The sequence below is a fragment of the Megalops cyprinoides genome, chromosome 14 (genome assembly GCF_013368585.1).
Source record: "Megalops cyprinoides isolate fMegCyp1 chromosome 14, fMegCyp1.pri, whole genome shotgun sequence".
NCBI lineage: Eukaryota > Metazoa > Chordata > Actinopteri > Elopiformes > Megalopidae > Megalops > Megalops cyprinoides.
In genome coordinates this window covers 997,833-1,013,892 of record NC_050596.1, presented here as the reverse complement: position 1 = coordinate 1,013,892, position 16,060 = coordinate 997,833, and the positions used below count along the sequence as shown (strand labels likewise).

General features: G+C 46.1%; 1 pseudogene; it reads left to right on the top strand.

The window, feature by feature from the left end:
* LOC118789158 overlaps nt 1-16,060 on the top strand; it is an 81,688-nt pseudogene that overhangs the window by 8,980 nt on the left and 56,648 nt on the right.

Here is a 16,060-nt window from a genome sequence, read left to right as displayed (position 1 = left end):
CCCGTCTCTGGCGTCCTTGTTCATCATCACATCCTCTCCACTCCTCTGTCAACTTGCTCAGACCCTCCTGATCCTCCTCACACCTCCTCCTCAATTGCAGTCTTTCTTGACTCCTCCTGGGCTCCTCTCCTGCCTCTGTCTGTGACAATACTTCGTAGATCACCCCACAGCATCCCCACACCTCCTCCTCAATCCTGGGGTCCCCTGGCTCTTCTCTGAACCCTCTGATACACTTCTCTCACCTCACAGGCGTGCTGGTGTGAAAGTAAATCAGGGGTTGTGGACCTGTTTTACGCTGCATGAAAGCTCTTCGTGTAGAGTCTGGCTCTCTTGTGCTCAGTGTAGAGCATGGACAGAGTGTGGTTGATGCTCAAATTAATGTAAAATATTGTGAGGTCAGAAAAAATGTACCATTCAGTTAAATGTGTCAGTCAGAGCTGAGGGCAAACAGAGCCATGTAGAGAGAGTCACGTCAACGGAAGTCCAACATGCTTTATCGTCACGTCATTCACGTAGACTTCAGATAGTTCCAGGAAGTTCTCGGCAGGCAATTTGAATGCGTATATACAGAGACACAACTGCGATTTTTGGTAATTAGTAGTCAGTAAATGTATTGATTTACAATATTTATATAGCACACTGACATGTGTATGTAGTTACATCAATATGTTTTTTTAAGTAAAATTCGGTACTATTTGAGGATTAGTGTGAACAGCTAGCATTACCTGCTTTGTTGACATATTTTAGGCTAACGTTACCTTGGTTAAAGAGCGTGTTGCTGTTGTTTATTGCTTTGAATTGTTTTTTTTATTATTAAGTTCTTAAACTTGTATGGTAGTCAAGAGCAATCATATCCTAATGTTTATTGATATATTTAGAGGGAGGGGAAGGGAAGGAATGTTTCAAAATTCAGATCAGATTAATTTTCTAACATTTCTTTAATTCATGGTGGTTTCTGTAATCCCATGGTAACTGAGGGCCTAAATAATCTTACATGAATAATCTTACATGAATCTCGAAACATGAATAGCATGTCAAGCAGTCTGCCTGTGCCCTTTCCTCCGTGTCATCCTTGCATATAGTCCCCACCATGGTTTGCTGTGCTGCATGGGGATGCTCCAATCGCTCTGAGAAAGGAGTACGAATGTACGGTTTCCCCACTGACATGGAGAGGAGAAAAAATGGTTGGCTCAAGTCAGCAGGAGCAATCTTACTATCACTAAAGATTACAACAGCAAAAAAATAGTGTGAGGTAATCATATTAATAGGCTGTTCGTGGTTAATGTTATGTGTTGCTAACTTTATCCAATATCCTACCCTAATCTAGTGTTCCCTAAATCTACTAATTTAGTGGGGGATAATCCACTAAAATGCTTTAATGCACATGTTAATTTGATTCAGATGTGCTGATAATATACAATCTGATTCTTTAACGTCTTACTCTTTAAAAGTGCATCACAAATGGTCTATTCTGCTGCAACTCTACTGCGCTGCTAGTATTTGCTGATAACTTCCGGGAACTATTGAGAGGCTCCACGATCCATCATTGCTGTAAAAAAATGGTCCATTGGAGCGAACAGAGTTGACACAACTCTCTCTCTACATGGCTCTGAGGGCAAAGTGTCAGACACTGCTCCTGACCCCACCCCCTGGGCAGGCAGCAGGAAGATATAAAGGTGTGGTTGTTTCCCTCCAGCATGGAGTCATGTGTGCATACTGCACAGAGAGCAAGACCTCCCTTCCAAAGCTGTGCTTTTTTTTTGCTTTTGAACTAGAATATTACTGAATGAATCAGGGAACCCACAGTGTAGTCCTCTGTATGCAGCTGAAGCTCCCACAGGCTGCTGGCTGGGAGAGCAGCAGAGCTAGCCGTCTACACGGAGGCTTCAGCCATTTCCCACTAAAAGGCACAGGGTCATAAATCAGACCCTGGTTCTCAGCACAGCATTTGTGCAGTGCTCTCCCACTGCTTACCCCACAGCCCCCCCAACCCCCCCCCCCCCCACAAATACAGTTTTTTTTAATGAATTAGAGTCTGATAAGACGTTATAGCAGGTGAAGGTAAATTGCCTTGCCATTGCTTTTTCACCTCAGTAATTTAATGTGAAATGTCTTTTGGATGGTACTGTGCTGTATAGCTTAAGAGACTTGGCTTGTAATAAGCACATTACAGTAGTAATTCTCTAGCAGTGTGCTACTGTCATGCCCTTAAGCCATGCATATGAGGAGATGGTATGTCAAATTTAAGGTATTTGAGTCATCCTCAATTAGGGTATCTGCCAAGCTAATGATCGCATTTCTTTGTGTTTTGGTGTATTGGGTTGCATGTCTGCTTTTATAACAGAACATTAAAAATCATGTTTTTCTTCTGACCAGTATCTAAATCACTTTCACATCTCTTGAAACTAATTTGATGTCCATTTTTCATTTTGTATATGGGATGTACACATTAGAACCACCATAAACAGCGTGCAGCTACATAAAGCATTACCTGACAACCAAAAACATGACAGGTGGAAAGAAACCTAAATGTGAACATGTACATTTGGTCACATCCAGGACATCTGGCCCTGCCATCAGGAGTATCAAGATGGGGGAGGGTCATCAGGACACGTAAGCCTCCTGCAGTGCATCGTGGGATTGGACAGGGTAGTTGAACATTTCCCTGCTTCTGTGTGGTGTCAGCCCATAGCTCTGTCCAGAACTGCATTTTGATTAGCTACAGAAATCCGATCACAAATCTTTATCACAACTAATGGTGGGCTACTTGTCAGGGCTCAGGCAAGGACTCAGTCGCAGACCACCGTGCGTAGATGTCCGGGCAGAAGTAATCCGATGTGCAGATCGTAAACAGTAAACAGGCAGGGTCGAAAACCAGAGAGGCAGTCCATGGGAAAATCCAGGAACGGTAAATCGGAACATGCAGGGTCGAACAACAGGCAGGCAGAGAGATCGGGCGATCAGAACAGATCGGCAGGCAAAACTCAGGTCGAAAAACGGGCAGGTCGAAAACGGAATAAGGCAGCGAACAGGAAAAATTGCGGGGACGAAGACAGTCAGAAAATGAACTGCTACGAACTAGCAACAGGACAGGGAAAAGCAGAGCAGATATAGGGCAGGGCTGACAAGGGGATGGGAAGCAGGTGTGCAGGCAGGCAGGTGAAGGCGATGAGCAATCAGATATGCGGAGAACCGGGCGGGGAGCAGGGCAGGGCTAAAACACAAGGAAAACAAAAGCACATGGATGGGGAAAAAACAAAAAAACAATGGCTAGGGGGCAGGAGCACTGACACTACTGGGCAGAAAGTGGCTGAGATTATGTGTGTATTTCTGTGTGCTCAGCCAGAGGGTCTTTGGGTCCTGCTCACCCCACCCCAAGCTCCATTTAAACTCACCTCATTGTGGCCATATGTGACTGTTCTCAGGGGACTTTCAGGATAAAGGCAAAATTTCAGGATATCAATTATTTTTATATATGTACACAAGAGGTCCAAGATCCAGGAGTCTCTTTGTATTTTATGTTCCCCAGGCCCTGTATGGCCATCTATGACTCCACATTAACATAAGGAAAGGGGGTGAACCAAAGTTCAGAAATGATGCTGCTCCTGTCTGGGTGGGACTCTGTCATCTCTCAGCTGCATTATATTGCATTATATTATATATATTATATATATTATATTGTCAACCTCACTGCTGTACAGAGTATCCACAGCAAATCTGATGAAACCTAATGTTTTAATTACATTATTGCTGGTGGGGATATTTTGTTGTTCCCGTCATCTTCCACCACAGCAGTAGATCGCTGTCGGCTGGCAGTGGTATCTCCCTTTCATAAGACAGCATCTCCTGACTGTGGACGTGTTTGAGATCATGTCCTCTTTCACAGCCTCTCGTGTACATGTCCCCAAACAGGTCTCCCATTGCTGTTAAGGCTGTTTTGCCCCTGCTTGTCCCAGAACTCGATGGGTGCACCTCTGTTTCATCATCAACAAACTTAAGTGCCATTTCCTCTTTAATGTGTGCATGCACTTGCTCCTTCTGGTCCTCTGGTAAGTGAATTAAACAATGAAAACGAGGATCCAAGTATGCCGCTTTGTTCAATAGCATAAATGTTCCTTCTTTATTTTTGTCATAACGCTTGCATAAATCTGACTGGATCTTTTCGGCCATTTCCCTCAAGCTAGGCATTGCGTCTGACATGAGTGTTTCAACTTGAGACAGGAGTACATGCTGTAAGGGCAATACAGCGGAGGCTGTAGGATATTTGAATGTGGACAAAGCTTCGGTGGCAATCTTGAAAGGTTTCAGTGTTTCTCGCATCTGTTCAACCAGGGACCATTCAGTTGTGTTCAATTCGAGATTCTACAGTTCTTTGTCAAATATTACAGCGGCCACTGCTGCTTGTTGTTCTGAAGCCCTGTAGATCATGTCATAGGTAGAATTCCACCGTGTTCCAACATTTCTGCTGTATGGCTACTACTGAGCTGCGTGGTTTATAAGACATAATCTTTGAGTTCCCAGGTCTCAGAAATTACATGTGCTGTAACTGTGATGTATGCATCAGTAGCTAAAAAAGTCCACCCATCAGTAGTTAGAGCAATGTTCTTGCCGCTCAGAATCTGGCATACATTTTCACGAGTGGTGTCATAGAGTTTCACAATGTTTTTAGTTACTGTGGATTGGCTGGGTAAAGTGTACCTTGGTTCAATTTCACGAATGAAGTTTTTAAAACCATCACCCTCTACTAAACTTATTGGTCGCATATCTTTACATATAAACCTCGTGAGCTGCGAGGGGACAGGGGAGTAGATTGAGGAAAGAAATTCGTCAGTCTTGGTTGTTTAGCAGCAGGTGGATCTATCGAGTCATCTTTCAGTTCTTTGCATTCATCTGGATGATAGTGCTGCATGTGTGCAGGTTTGTAGTGCTGCTATGATATGGGGGTTGTGAGCGGTGTTGAACAGACAGGGAGCTCTCCTTGGCCGACATCAGAATCATCTCAAGTCGGTCAACAATACCCTGGAGACCTTCGCGGCAAGTATGAATAACCTCTGGGTGCAACTACAACAACTCCAGCTTGCACGGGACGCCCCAGTGGACCCTCCCTGCAGCGATGCCTTCAGTCCCTGCCATCCCAGGTTCGTCGGTGGAACCGCCAGAGACGGATCCGGACCCGGTCCTGCCTGTACTGCGGCAACCCGGGCCACTTCGTCTCTAATTGTCCGTTAAAAGCCAGCGCTCACCCGTACCAGGGGAGATACAGGTGAGCGTAACCCCTTTGTCTGCCTCCCCAGTTATTCGTCCTCTGTTGTCTGCCTCTCTTTTTGTAAGCGGTCAACCTCAAGTGGTGGCAGTTCTTATAGACTCCGGAGCAGACGGCAACTTCATCGATGCCAGCCTTGTCCAGCAGCTCGGATTGCCTCGGGTCCCGCTCCAGACGCCCCTAGAAGCAGTCGCCATCACTGGCAGGCCACTCGTTACTATCACCCATGTCACCCCCCAGTGAGCCTATTGCTTTCCGGCAACCATCGCGAGGACATCATACTCCGTGACATGCTGGGCCGGTTCGTATTCGTGTACTTAGATGACATCCTCATCTTCTCTCAGTCGCCCGCTGAACATTCGCGCCATGTCCATCAAGGGCTACAGAGGCTGCTGGAGAACTATCTGTTTGTCAAAGCAGAGAAATTTCATCAGGATTCAGTTGCCTTTTTGGGATGCGTTGTCTCTGCCGAGGGGGTCCTAATGGATCGGCGCAAGGTACAGGCGGTTGAGGAGTGGCCACGACCGACTTCCCGTCGCGAGCTCCAGTGATTCCTCAGCTTTGCCAATTTCTACCGGCGGTTTATCCGCAACTTCAGCTCCGTCGCCGCTCCACTCACCTCTCTGACATCCCCTGCCTGACGCTTCTCCTGGACCCCGGCCGCCGCTGACGCATTCCTGGAGCTTAAGAGGCGTTTCACCACCACGCCGGTGCTCATTCAACCCGACCCTGGCCGGCAGTTTGTGGTGGAAGTGGACGCCTCTGAGATGGGCGTGGGGGCCATGCTCTCTCAAGTGTCAGAGCAGGACAACAAACTGCACCTGTGTGCCTTCTTTTCCCGGCAGCTCTCCGCATCGGAGCGCAATTACAACATCGGTGATCGAGAGCTGCTGGCGGTGAAGTTGGCATTGGAGGAGTGGAAGCACTGGCTGGAGGGAGCTAGTATACCATTTCTGGTGTGGACGGACCACAAAAACCTGGAATACCTCCACACCACTAAACGCCTTAACCCCCGTCAGGCTCGCTGATCTCTGTTCTTTGCCCGATTCGACTTCGTCCTCTCATATCGCCCATCATCCAAGAACGGCAAACCCGATGCCCTCTCTTGTCCGTCCTCCTCCTCATCCAAGGAGGTGCCCGAGCCCAGCACCATATTGCCCGCTCGCTGCTTGATAGCCGCGGCATCATGGGACATTGAGTCCCGGGCGTGTTCATCCCAGCGCGGGAAGGCTGGTCCCAGTGCATGTCCTGCTAACTGTCTTTTTGTTCCTGAGTCTGTTCGCTCCCAGGTTCTGCTGTGGGGACATTCATCCAGGCTGGCCTGCCACCCAGGGGTTAGCCGCACCATCGCTCTCATCGAACAGCGCTTCTGGTGGCCCACTGTGGAAAAGGATGTCCGCAGCTTCGTCTCTGCCTGCTCGGTTTGCGCCCAGAACAAGCCCTCCAATCGCCCTCCAGCGGGTCTGCTGCGACCTCTGCCGGTGCCCAGAAGACCCTGGTCCCACATTGCCCTGGACTTCGTCACGGCTCTGCCCCCTTCCGACGGTAACACCGCCATCCTTACAGTAGTTGATCGGTTCTCTAAGTCCATGCATCTTATTGCTCTGCCCAAGCTACCCACCGCCAAAGAAACCGCCAAACTCCTGATCAACAATGCGTTTAGATTGCATGGGCTGCCGATAGATGTGGTGTCGGATAGGGGGCCCCAGATTACTTCCCACTTCTGGAGGGCGTTCTGTAAGTTATTGGGGGCATCTGCGAGTCTGTCCTCAGGTTTTCACCCGCAGACCAACGGCCAGACCGAACAAGCTAATCAGCAACTGGAGACGGTGCTGCGGTGCCTCGCCTCGCAGGATCCCCGCTCATGGAGTAAGCAGCTGCCCTGCGTAGAGTACTCCATTAACTCCCTGCCAACCTCCTCCACCGGCATGTCCCCATTCCAGTGCTGCCTCGGTTATCAGCCCCCTCTGTTCCCAGCTCAGGAGGAGGAGGTCGGTGTCCCCTCGGCGGAGGCGTTCGATCGCCGCTGTCAGCGGACGTGGAAGTGCACCCGGACCGCGCTCCTGCGTGCGTCCGCCTGGATCAAGCGGGCTGCTGACCGGCTTCGGACCAAGGCTCCCCGCTACGTTCAGGGGCAACGTGTGTGGCTGTCCACACGCGATCTTCCCCTCCGAGTGGAGTCCCATAAGCTGGCCCCGCGCTTCATCGGTCCTTTCCCCATAGCTAAGATTATCAGCCCCGCTGCCGTCTGGCTCAGGCTTCCACCTACTCTCCGCCGCATCCACCCGACGTTCCACGTCTCTAGGTTCAAGCCTGTCATTCGCGGCCCTCTCTGCCCGGCTCCATGGGCTCCTCCGCCTCCCCACCTGATTGACGGGTCCGAAGCCTACACCGTATGTCGCCTGTTGGGAGTTCGCCGTCGGGCCGCGGACTCCAATACTTGGTGGACTGGGAGGGTTATGGCCCCAAGGAACGGTGCTGGGTCCCGGCCCGTGACATCCTTGACCCTTCCGTCATCACTGACTTCCATCGGCAGCATCCTGGGCTGCCTGCCGGGGGGGGGGGGGGGGGGGTACTGTCAGTACGGCAGTTTCGTAGCCGGCTTTGTTTTCGCTCTCCATGTGCTCATGGTTACTGTTTTCCCCTGTGTTCCAGCCCTGCCCTGTTCTCCGCCCTGTCTCCGCCCATCCATGCCTGATCACCTGCCTACCTGCACACCTGCATCTCATCCCCTCATCAGACTCACCCCTTATATGCCCTGTTTGTTGTGTGATCGTTGCTAGTTCATCTCAGTTTTCCTGTTTCGCTACCAAGCCGTTCTTTGTTCTGTTTAGCCTGCTGGTTTTGCGACCCTGCTTGTTCTTGTTACCTCGATTTTGTATTTTGTTTTTCGGATTTGTTTGCCATGATTTCTCTGGTTTTGGACTGTGCCTGCTCTGACTTTGTTTTTGGATTACGATTTGGATACAGTAAACTCGTTGTTTCATCGTGTCTTCCTGTCTGCGCCTGAGTACTTGCTTGACCCTCGTGACAGACACAGGCTGTGTGTGGGTGCGTACATGCTGCACTGGTGTCACTGAGCCAGCGTGTCACCAACAGCGCAATTTCCTCCACCAGTCATCTTCCTAAATGATGAATTAAACATCTTAATGGCCTTATTTAGTGGCATGGGTGCTGTTTGCTGATGTTCAGGACTAAATGTATTGCCTTTTTATGAAAGGAGTGTTTCCTGTTCATGTAAGGAGCCTTTGGTGGCTGTCAGGGTGTGCTCCTGTAATTAGCCTACACAGGACGTCAGAGGCTGATCCAACATGTCTATGCGTGTGTGTGACACGCACATTTTCTATAAGGGGTTAGTACAGGGAACAGACCCTCCAGCATACGTTAAGTTTTACAGGATTTCCCAAGCTTAACAGGATCTAGGCAGTGTGCTGTAGCAAAAAAGGCCAACAGGATGTTGGGATATATAGTCAAAAGTATTGATTATAAATCTAAAGAGGTTATATTGAAATTATACAATGCTTTAATCAGACCTCACTTGGAATATTGCGTGCAGTTCTGGGCACCACATTATAAGAAAGATATTATGGCTCTTGAAAAAGTTCAAAGAAGGGCAACTAAATTAGTTCCTGGCATGAAATATAAAAGTTACGAGGAAAGACTCAAGTTACTTAACCTATTTAGACTTAACAAGAGGAGATCTAATAGAGGTTTTTAAATTTATAAAAGGACTTAACTATAATAAGGTTAACTATAATAGATTTTTTAGGGTGAGTTCAGTCTGTAGAACAAGGGGACATAAATGGAAACTAGTGAAGAGTAAGGAAGTACTATTTTACACAAAGAGTTATCAATACATGGAATAGGTTGTGATAAGTTCCCAGTTTTATTTAGTACCATATATATATATATTATATGTAGTGTATTATGTCTCCTCTGTAGTGTCTGCAGCAAGGATGTCACACATCCCTGCTGAATGGCTCTGCCAAGGTTCCCATGGCATAAGACCATTTGTCTCCGGCCCGCCACATAACTCAATCCTTTGATATGTATGACCATGGACTGTATATCAACACACCACACAACTTGATTCTTTAGAGATTCTCTCAGCACAGACAGCCCAAATGTCCTGAGTTTGTCTCTCCCTTGCGCATTGAAATAAACATCAATTCTCTTAAGAGAAGTCGTCAGTGTGTCCTTCATCGTCCTGCATTTGGTTCCACGGAGACGGGCAAAATATCCTAACAGTTGCCAGGTCACGTAGTTGATGCAGAGACCCTTGCAGTGTTCAAGTCCAGACTTGATGCAGTTTTGGATTCTCTTTAATTGTAATGGTGAGCTTAGTTGGGCCAAATGGGCTGTTCTCCTCATAATATGTTCTTCTTCTTATTAAAAGAACATCATGTTAAACCACAGCCATTAATTTACTGTAAACACACCATTCGCAAGGATCAGAGAGCTTCATAATCATAACAACAATGAGGATAATGTGGAGAATAATGATAGGTTTGAATCTGCCCCCTGGCTGTCCTATACTGATATGCTTCTTTTTTTCATGGTCATTTTAGTACACGTTTATATGTGTACTGTTTGTGTATCTGTTGAATGACTCATGTAAGTGAATGTGTCACTTTGTTTTTTCTTTAATTGCTTATCATGATTGATCCTTAGATAATAAACAACATCTGTTTTTTGGTTCTGTTTGGGTTGTGTAACCATTCCGTGTTTTTCCACTTCAGGCAATGCTGTATGTTTTGAAATTACAGTAAATACAGTGTAGTTAACGCAGTATAAAACACTGCAGGAAACTTACGCTGTTGGCATGAGTCACAGGAGCATCTTTTATTTATATGTTTTTTCATTTATTTGCTCACTTTTTTGTACAGCTGAAATGGTGTGGAGCCATGCCTGCGATCCATGCTGCCTGTGCGAATGTCCTTACAAACGAGGGGGACAAACAAATTACCCATGAGCCCAGAGCTTCCTCCTTCTCTTTCTGCCCCTATCCCAAATCAAAGGGGACATCTACTGTTCATTTCAAGGAGAACGGGTAGAGAGGTGATGGGAAGGGGGGACGGGCTGATTTCACCTCATCCCCCTGAAACACACATGCATACAGACAAGCATTGTCCCCCATCTCTGCAGACCACTCACCAGTTGTGGCCTTGTCCATGGAGGGCGTCAGAGATCAGTTGGGCGGATTTGAGTGTGAATGTGTGCATGTGCATGGGGTTAGGAAAAATAAACAGAGAGGCTTTCCCCCCATCTTAAATCTCTGTAGGTTTAAAAGCCCCAAGAGACAGCAGATGATAGGCACCAGATTTAGGTAGATATCAAATCAGAGAATGCATATCATATTATAGCATTAAAGGAAGAACATTAGACTTAAACAATTAATACTATAAATTATAAACTTGCTCTCTATAAATTTGCTCTCAGTTCTTTATCCCTTATGTCAGCCCCCGCTGCCTGAGCGCCTGGCTTTGGCTGCGATGATGATGAATGCAGAGTTGGGAAGGAGGGAGGTACACATAGGATTTTACAGAACAAATGGAGTTGAGGGTAGGTCACACGTAATTTAATAATATTGTTAGTGCATCTGTGCTCCCGGCAACCCTCAGAGGCAAATGGCCAATGCAAGGATGAAAGGTTGTTTACAGGATGAGAAGTTAAAGAGGGCAGAGGAATGACAAAAAATGAATTATATCTGCATCAGCTGCCTCATTGTTGTCGTTGTGAATGATGATTCAGGGGACAGCAGTGTGACAAAGTGAAAAGAAGCAGGGCTCATAACCAAAAGGATGCTGATTCGATGCCCCATCAGGGCACTATTGTACCATTGGGTAAGGTAGTTAACCCACAACTGGCTCAGTAAATATCATATATTCTATTTATACAGCTGTATAAATGGAAAAAACTGTAACCTGCTGTATGTAAGTTGTTCTGGATAAGAGCATCTGGTTAATGACAAAAATGTAAAATGTAATGCATTATGGGGATCATTCCTCCCAAGGTTCCAGAGAAGAGTGGAAAACAGCTGGAACCAGGGGGCAGCTGGCTGCTGAGACATTTCTGCTCCAGCTCTGTGCCCGTACCCCTGGCTACGGAAACCCTGGTGCACCCCACCACTGGACCGGCAGTGAAGCTGGCTTCCCAGCAACCCGCATTTGCCTGCGACAAAGGGGGCAGGGTGGGAGGTAGGGGCATGATGTTGTCCTGGAAGCAGGCCCCTCCCAAACCAAAGAGAAACCCCAACACCAGGTTAAGTGCCTCCTATGAGACGGTCAGTGCCTGCATCAGTATTGGCCCCAAGGAGACCCCTGCTGATGGTCAGTCCCCCTCCAGTCCCAAAAAACTCTCCACTCAGACCCTTTACCTCTTCATCTTTAACTCTTCAGGGATGATGTTCGGTATGTATCAGTGACTTGAGACATTGTTTAGATTCACAACTGAAAATTTCACCACAGTATAAATACCTTTGATTGAGTTGTGTAACTTTTCTTCTATGGGAGAATATTTTCCTCTGTGCAATGATGTCTTTAATTCATATTTTCTTCTCCACTTAGCACTTTTGAATCCCCGCCCTCATAGTAATGACTACAGTACCATGAGGAAGGTCCCACCTCCAAAGCCAAAACGAAGCCCCAACACCAAGCTGACGGGGTCCTACGAGGAGATCTCTGCCCTGTCATGTTTCTCAAAGTGGGGGTTCTGCCTGGGGGTGATCCAGTGGGCGGCGTCATGCTGAGCCTCTGCCGGTCCCCAGAGGACGATAATATCTACATTGAGATGGTGGGCAACTCCTGAGCAGCAAGCCTCCCAGAGGTGGGTGGCCCTGAGCTAGGTGAAGCTGTCTACGAGGAAATGAAGTACTTCCCATCCCACCAATTTTCTTTCTGCACACTGGGTGTCACTGTTATTAATTGGGGTGCTCAGGTATATAGGTAGCCAAGTTCAATGTTCTGGTTAGGTGTTTGACTCCGGAAGGGCAAAGGGTTTTGACCGCTAGGTTCATGCTGGGCTCATGCTAAGGTCATGCCTGCTGTAAGATATACCGCGAGTTTGTTTAGTTTGGTGTTTAGGGAATGGACATTGAGCTTTATCTGTGACTGCTGTGGAATAAATAAGGATTGCTTTGCCACTAAAGAACTGTCTGCAGACTCTTTGCTGAACAATCTGGTAGGTTTAGCAAATTTAGCAACGTCAAGTCTAGCGCGTCAGCCAGGTCATTCCTGGGATTAAAACACTTCAGTAGTTCCGTATTAGACAGAACTCCTTTAACATTTAGTCAAAAATCCTGCTACGGGTGGAACTTTTGTTGTAAAACATCGGAGTCTTTGGCACATTTGGAACTAGAAGCTGCCAAGAGCCATCGGAATTCCATGTAGATTATTGTTGGATATAACTTGAGAACCTACTGGTAATGGAGGATATTCGTGTTTGATACTGAAGTCAGGCTTTGGAGCATCGCGATCATCTGATGACTGCATGGCGCCCTACACAAGAGGTATTGTAGTGCTACACTGTTAAATGGCCATTTAAATTGTGTGTACACATACCCGGGTATAAAATCTAATGTATAGATGTGAAAGCCGGCAGATAATTGACTTTGTGTTTGAAAAACTTTGCGACGTTTGCATTGACTGTCTTGATGTAGCGAACTATCATTTAAGTGACTATCATGGAGATGAGCAACATGGACTTGGTTAGAAGGACTGGCGTAGCCAGTAGTGTGGCTAGCGGTGTTGAAACACAGACTCGCAAACGTGCAAAAGCACTTGTTGATAAGTTAGTCATGTTTCAAACTGATAGAAAGATTAAGCTGGACAAAGCAAGCAGCATAAGGAATTCAATGCAATATTTAAAGAATGATCAAACACAGGTACAGAATGCTCTTAAAGAATTGATTGACGTTTGTAATGAAGCAAAACGTATTCATGAGTCACTGTTGGGTATATTGCCAGCTGACAAAAAAGGAAAAGATGAAACTTGGTTTAAAGCAAAAATGATGTTTAATGATGAATGTATTGCGGAAACAAAGGCTTGGGTTTTATCACGTACTGAAAGTGGCAATGATAATGTTTCAGATGTTTCACACGAAAGCTGTAATGTTGGTTCAAATAATAGTGTTGGAAGTTTTGCATATGGAAAGGGTTATGCTAAAGCAAATGAATGTATGTGAAAATGGTAATAATGGGGATGATGTCAATCAAAATGATAGTGTGTCTAATGCTGGTAGTAAGCGCTCAATTCAAGAAAGCGTTAGCAGTAGGAAATCTAGTACATCCTCAGCCAGGAAAAAAGCTGAGGCTGATAGGGCTGCACTTGTTGCTCGAGCTGCAGTTTTAAAGGAAAGACATGCTCTTGAGGAGCAAGAACAACAGTTAAGGAGGAAAAGAGAGCAGCTTGACTTGGACACAGAGTTAGCTGCATCCTCTGCTAAATTGGCCATATTGCAGGCGTCTGATCAGAGAAGTTGTTCTCTAGCACCCTCAAATGGCATGAATTTCCACTATGTGGAAAAGGAAAAAACGAGATTCGAATCTCTCAATGTCTTAAATCCTATGGCAAAGGAATACAAACTGGATTATGGAGACCTACACAACAAAATGACTTGACAAAAGGACCATTACTACCTAATAACACTATCACCGGACGTGCGCAAAAGGCAATTTTGAGCAGTGAGCAGTGGTGCAAAGATGCTTCAAAACATCAGCACAGGCCCAATGAGCTACAGCCGGAAAACTTGGAAACCTCTGACTTTCAATACCAGCGAAAAATTATGCAGCAAGAGGATGAGGAAAGGCAATTCGTATATCATCCAATCAGTGGAAGTCCATCCAAAGACATACTTGCCATTATGTAAAGGCAATATGATATCACAGCAGCCCTGGTGCAACAGCATCGTTTGTCGTCTCTGCCACTACGAGAGATTCCAACATTTGATGGGGATCCTCTCCAATACAGAGCATTCATGAAAGCCTTTGAACAAGGAGTAGAGGAAAAGGCAGGGAGTGCAGACTGTTTGTATTATATAGAGCAGTTCACCAGAGGACAGCCACAAGAGTTGGTGCGTAGCTGTCAGCATATGGTGCCTGAGCATAGCTATGCAGTGGCGAAGGGTCTTCTGCAGGAACACTTTGGGAATCTGTGACGGTCATGGAGAGACCGCACATGTCCACTGCCTTCCTTGGGCACGAGTTGCCTTTATGTGAACTCCGCGACACTTGCAAACACACACACGCTGACAGATGCCGATAAGAGCCATCAAGTTTAAGTCAATGCGATGCCGCTATTGACGGACTTAATGTTGTCGCCCACGAAATCTACGTTTTATAACGGTGAATGAAAACGCTAGACAATCTTGTGATTATGCTTTAAAACATTTTTATTGTGCTTAAGTAGGCGCGCAAACTTGAGTGCCCTTTATGTGAACTCCGCGACACTTGCAAACACACACACGCTGACAGATGCCGATAAGAGCCATCAAGTTTAAGTCAATGCGATGCCGCTATTGACGGACTTAATGTTGTCGCCCACGAAATCTACGTTTTATAACGGTGAATGAAAACGCTAGACAATCTTGTGATTATGCTTTAAAACATTTTTATTGTGCTTAAGTAGGCGCGCAAACTTGAGTGCATTAAAAAAAAAAAAAAAAAGAACAACGTAGCATAGTCATACCGTGTTGAATGCTGCTCCTCAGTGTTGGCAAGTGTCTCTCCGGTGGCAAAGGAGTGCCGTGGGGAAACAGCGTAGCGTTTATTTCGTTCCGGCCACGATTGGCCCAGTTTACCTTGCTTGTGGCCATGAGGGGTGACAGAGACGGCCCTGATCAAGCCGCCTCCGTTTTAATCCTCATGTGTCATTTTGTTGAATTGTACTTTGGCTAAAATCTGCTGTTTAAATGTTGTAGGGTGTTATGATGCTGCATCAGGATTTGTCATGTTGTTTGTGTTGATTGATTGTTTTATGTTCCCCCCCTTTATGTGAATGGTGCTGGTCACCTGGGATATGTCTGTCTGTCTAGTCTCATGGAGGGAGTCTAGTGTTGGATGTTGGACTGTGAGTACTGCTGCTGTAATATTGTTCTCTGCCTTTTCAAGAGAGACCTAGCAGATTTTGTACTTTGTTTTGTAGTTATTTGCGTTCAGAGATTACTATTTTTTTGTTTGCCTTTTTCTTTCTTTTTCTACTTAAAACTATTTTTGTGTTATTTGAACTTTGAATATGGACTCCTATTGATTAGTTTTAACATTAAACCAAAAATAAAAATTACTTTTTTGTCCATCTTATTCACTCGCACTCTGAGTTTTTGGCCTGACCCAGGAGCCCTCAGTGGCGCCCTCTCGTCCATTCCTTTACAGAATCCATACAAAATCGCAACTGCTTATATGAAAAGGGCCTTGGCCTGGCAAACAATTAAGTCTGAGGATGTGAAAGCACTTCAAGCCTACTCCTTATTTTTGCGTGGCTGCTGTAACGTAATGGAAGAGCTACAATATGTGCAGGAACTGGACATGCCTGTAAACATAAGGACCGTTGTCTCAAAACTGCCATTTAAAATGAGAGAGCAATGGAGAACTAAAGCACATGACATCATGGAATTAACTAACCATAGAGCTCACATCACTGATCTTGTCCAGTTTATTGAACGCCATGTCAAAATTCTATCTGACCCTCTGTTTGGTGACATACAGGATCCATCATCTGGTGCAACTGAGATAAAAACTCTCAGTAGGTCTGAATTACAGCCCAGAAACCAAGTAAAGAGAAGCATTGTGGCCACTGCTGTGA